Raw genomic sequence first — 5,688 nt, 5'->3', positions numbered from 1 at the left:
CAGTTTCTCTCCCAAAATTCAGGGTCAGTTTTACAAAGAGATAAAGTAGACCATTGCTGACTTGCTTAAATTTCAGGGACAATATGTAATAATAATAATTAATAATAAAAATACTAAACACATACATAATACCCACTACATATCAGGTATTTTTCTAAGCACTTTATGTATGTTAACCAGTTGAGTTGTGGTGACAACCTCGTGAGGTAAGCACTATTATTATCCGCATTTCATACATGTGGAAATTGAGGCACAGAGTCACTTGCTCAAGGTCACACAGATAATAAGTGCCTGAGTCAGGATTCAAAGCTGGCGGTCTGGATCCAGAGTCCTCACTCTTGACCACTATATTATACTGCCTCTCAGATGAGATACCTACTCTGTTTCCTGAAATTCTATCCTTATTCATTCATTTCTTTGGTACCATAAGAATCTGTGATCTTTCAGAACTCCATTGGAAAACAGAGGGTCCTCCCAAAGGGAGAATTCCCCGACCCGGTGTAGAGGCTGTTCTTTCTCCCTAGAATGTTTTAAATACTCTTCCCTATCTGGTGAACTGCTGGCCATCTTTCAAGACCTAGCCCAAATGTCACTTTCTCCCACAAGAAGCTTTCCCAGAAACCCTGAAGGGCTACCTCACCACATCTGTGGCCCAGACCTTGTCTGCATTTTACTTTAATTGCTTTGTATACATGTTTATTTTTTGTCACCAGCCCATGACATTCTCAATTGCAGAAACTTTGTTTCAGACATTGTGCTAGGCACCAAAGAGTAGAAAGATAAACAAGAAATGGCCCCTGGCCTCAGAGAGTCCCTAAGCCTTAAATACTTGTTCTTAATGGACACATCGGATATTTAAGACAAGGGCTGGAGAGCTATCAGCAAAGGTTATGTGGGCACAGAGGGAAGAACAATTACTCCCAGTTAGAAGGAGGTGATATTTGAGCTAGGATTAAAAGATGAGGAAAATTTCAATGAGAGAATAAATGAATGAATGAATGAATGCATCCCTTGGGAGAATGAATGATTTGTGTTATTCTTACGGTGCAAGAGGACAATTAGACTTGGAGACTGTACTGACAGCAGCCGCCATTAGCCCTGTGCCTTCAGGCAAATCACTTCGTTTTCTACACTTCAGTTGATCCATCTGTAAAATTGGAATAATAACCACTCATTTCCCAGGATTTGTTTTAAGAATAAAATAAAAATCATGTCCGGAAAAGTGCTTTGTGTAAAATGCTAAGGATGCTTTGCTTTGTGTAAAAACCGTAAGGACGTTAGGTTTAATGACGCTTCTTTTTTTTTTTTTTTTAAAGATTTTATTTATTTATTTGAGACAGAGAGAATGAGAGAGAGCATGAGAGGGAAGAGGGTCAGAGGGAGAAGCAGACTCCCCGCTGAGCAGGGAGCCTGATGCGGGACCCGATCCAGGGACTCCAGGATCATGACCTGAGCCGAAGGCAGTCGCTTAACCAACTGAGCCACCCAGGCGCCCTTAATGATGCTTCTTAATTCCTCTTGTATATTGTCTCTTAAGAGTTCAATGAGATGAAGAACATTTAAGTGCTTACTCTGTGGCAGGCATTATTCTACGTACTTTCTAGATACCATTTCACTTACTGTCGCAACAATCCTGTAAGGTAGGTGTTATTACTGTGGCCATTCTACAGATGTGGAAAAGAAGGCACTGGATGCTTCTCAGTTGTCTTGCTCACGGTCACACAGCTGTTAAATCTTGGGGCCAGATTCAAACTCAGGTGGTACCTGAGAGCCCCTGGTCAGAGCCTAAAGATAATGAAAGACGTCCTCAGTCTGGTCCAGTTATTATACGTGAAAAATCAGTTGAGAATGGACAGATGTGACAGGGTGACCCTCCTCTGACACACAGAGATCAAGAACCCTCTTCCTTACCTCCACTGGCAGATAAATGGAACATGTGGTTAATCATAAGAACCACAGAGCTTGGATTTTCTTTTCTGGAATATTTTTTGTCCTTTACTTATTAAACGCTGATTAAACGAAAAACTAAGACATAAAAATTATAGAGATTTCACAGGGTTTTTTAAAAGATGGAATACGTGAGCCTTGTCCTAGTGAAACCCAACCTAATAAGGTCATTGTTAAAGATACAAAGCCAACAGCTGGATAAATCAGAAAAATGAGGCTCAACTTTCACTGAAATCAAGTGGCATTTATCTGTAGTTTAAACGGCTCCCTAATGTTTGTATTTCATTGGTATGAGAGTTCCAACAGAACCCTAAAGTGATTACATAGAACACCAAGGCTTTTTAATAGCTTCTAACTTAGCAAGCCACGGTAATTTAAAAAGGAATGGATGAATTGCTAGAAGCAAGGAGATTTCTGCTGAAGAATACAAATGCATTCTCTGCTATTGCTTCTGTGTCTTTCTGGGGAGAGGCAAAATGCACACAGGCATGTGATGGAACTTTCCAGCTGGTGGTTTGCATTATCAGGAAGGAAAGTGTTTGTGAAAATGAAAATTACTGATGATTAGTTGTAAACGCCCATAAGGGAGAGAAAATGGAGAAACATTGCAGAATCTTTATTTATACCAAGGGCTGAACCTTGTGGGTGGCAATGTGAATTGGTATAATCTTTTGGAGGGGATTTTAGCAATGTGCAGACCCTTTGACCCAGCAATTCCACTTCTAGGAATCTACTTTATAGCAATATTTGCACATGTACACAAAGGTCTATGAGGATGTTCACTGTAGCATTGTTTGCATGTATTAAAAAAGGAAATAATCTCTATAACCAATATGAAAATGTTTAAACAAATGATGGCATATCCATATTTTAGAAAAATTTGCTGCTAATAGATGGAATGAGATAGATCCCCATATATTTGACACAGAAAGATGTGCCTGATATGTTAAGTGAAAAGGGCACACTGCAAAATAGTATCTAGCATATGATTCCATTTTGAAATGTTTTTAATGTTTTTTAATGTTAATATATATGTAGAAAATATCTGGAGGAACAGGTATCAAAGATTATCAGTGGCTATCTCTCCCCAGAGATATTTTTGTAATGTTTACACTATTTGAGCATAGATTACTTTTGTAAAGAGAGGAGAAAACAAAAAACAAAGTTGAGTTATTTCCTCCAGGGAAGAACAAAAGAAACATGGCTAGTAGAGCTCGATTCACTATATTTAGGTGAAAGGTTTTAGTGTAATTATGCAATTCTGTAATTTCAGATTCTGGCAATCTGGGCAAGGGTGCTATTCGGTCCGAATGAACCCAGATGACTGTGCTCACATTGGGAGAATGCGACACAGTCCTTATTCTGGTCTCTAGGTTGTCCCTTTGGCTATTGCTGCTTCTCCTCAGCCTTGGCTGACAAATTAGAAGCAGCTGATTTTCTTTCTCCTTCTCCTGCCTCACAGGCCGGCCATTTTAGACGGCGCTAAAACATGATGGTAAAGAGCTTGGCCTTTGGAGTTCCAGAGCCTTGGGTTTAAATCCCGATTTCGCCACTCTCCTAACTGTGTGCCTTGGAGAAATTTGCTTCTCTCGTCGGGTCCTCTGTTTCCTCATGTGAAAAATGAGGATTTTAGAGAACCTGCCTACTAGGGTCTTTGGAATGATGAAAAGAGCTAAGTATTGAAAGTGTTTGGAAATTTATCCTGTTGAGCAGTGAGTAATATATGGAACTGTTGAATCACTACGATGTGCACCTGAAACTAATATAACACTGTATGTTAACTGCACTGGAATTAAAATTTTTAAAAAAGAAAGCGCTTGGGAATAATAAATGTATAAACAAATATCACCAATTATTATTGTCGTCTTGCCCTATCAATTCTCTCTTGGTAGAATTTCTTCCATCTATATTCTTCCTGATAAACTCCTACCCATTCCTCAAGCCCTGGCTCAGATGCTATCCCTGCAAAACCTCCTTTGGTCTCTCCCCGCACACCCAGAACTAATTAACACTCCCTTATCAGAGCTCCCGCGGAGTTCTGGGCACCCCAGCTTCATTACGGCATGTGATGTTCTGGGTTTGCTTGTCTGTCTCCTTTACAGACCCTGACCTCCTGCAAGGCATCAGCCCTGGTCTAGCCATCTAAATCCTCAGCACTTACCTCTTGTGCGGGGCTCAGAGTTTGAATTCACATAATCTTTTTTCAAATCGAATTAATCCCCTCCCTGCCTCTATCACCCCAGGCCAGGCATCTTTAGTTCCTGGTGAAACTATGGTAACAGCATCCTAACTGCTCTCCCTCCCAATCCAGGCTGATGTTCCGCCCTGGGTTTTAGCTCCACTTTTGCCACAGGCTAATGTGATCTAAGCACACTGCTTTCTCTAACAATTAGCTTCCTTATCTGTAAAAGAGAGACAAACCCTCCTTCCACCCGGTAGTGGAGGGGACTCAAGGAAAACTACATGTGAATGGCATCCACATTACCCAAATTTAGCTATTGCTATTTCTGCTTTTTGCTTACTTATTTACTTTGGAGAGGGAAGGGGGAGGGGCAGAGGGAGAGAGAGAGAATCTGAAGCAGGCTCCATGCCCAGCGTGGGGCCAATAGGGGGCTCCATCTCAAGACCCTGAGATCATGATCTGAGCCAAAATCAAGAGTCGGCTACTTAACCGCCTGAGCCACCCAGGCACCCTGCTATTTCTGCTTTTTTTTTTTTTAAAGATTTTATTTATTTATTTGAGAGAGAGAATGAGATAGAGCGAGCATGAGAGGGGGGAGGGTCAGAGGGAGAAGCAGACTCCCTGCTGAGCAGGGAGCCCGATGCGGGACTCGATCCCAGGACTCCAGGATCATGACCTGAGCTGAAGGCAGTCGCTTAACCAACTGAGCCACCCAGGCGCCCTATTTCTGCTTTTTGAAAGGCAGTGTCCATCAGGGAAGAAGAAAAGAGTATCTGAAAAGTCTCTGTCCTGGAAGTTAAAGTACATCCTGTGATTTTGAACAAGTTTCTCTGGTTATACATAAACAGGTGAGCTCTCTCACCTGGGGTCCTGTTTCCTCCAGAAATTGCATTTGATGTGCCCTTCTGTGAGACCAATCCCAGAGGCAAAGAGGCAAAGATTCTTCTCCACCCTTAGAATTAAATACAAATCTCAGAGAACATTGGTGCAGTCTTTTACCATTCATGGAACATTTTCATGTCCATCACTGGATTTGAAAAGGGCTTTTGAGGGAAAAAATCACAGCCAAATCTTAACAGTGGTAATCTCTGGATGGTGGAATTGGGCATGATTTTAATTTTATGTGTGTTTTCCTAAACCTTCAAAATCTTCAATTTTGGAGCTGGGTGGAGATGATGGTTGTATGACATTGTGAATGCACTAAATGCCACTGAATTGCACATAAAGTGTACAATTTTATGTTAGCTTTGTGGATTTCACCTCATTAAAAAATGTTCTGCAATACACATGCATGATTTTATAGCCATTTACTGAAATGTGTTTGAGTCCAGAACAAAAACGGATTCTTTTTTTGTTGTTGTTTATTTTTTTTATTCTTATGTTAATCCCCATACATTACATCATTAGTTTTAGATGAAGTGTTCCATGATTCATTGTTTGTGCATAACACCCAGTGCTCCATGCAGAATGTGCCCTCCTCAATACCCACCACCAGGCTAACCCATCCTCCCACCCCCCTCCCCTCTAGAACCCTCAGTTTGTTTTTCAGAGTCCATCGT

The sequence above is a fragment of the Leptonychotes weddellii genome, chromosome 1 (assembly GCF_054177405.1).
Source record: "Leptonychotes weddellii isolate Sample4059 chromosome 1, ASM5417740v2, whole genome shotgun sequence".
In the NCBI taxonomy this organism is placed as follows: Eukaryota; Metazoa; Chordata; class Mammalia; order Carnivora; family Phocidae; genus Leptonychotes; species Leptonychotes weddellii.
This window is presented reverse-complemented; position numbering follows the sequence as displayed.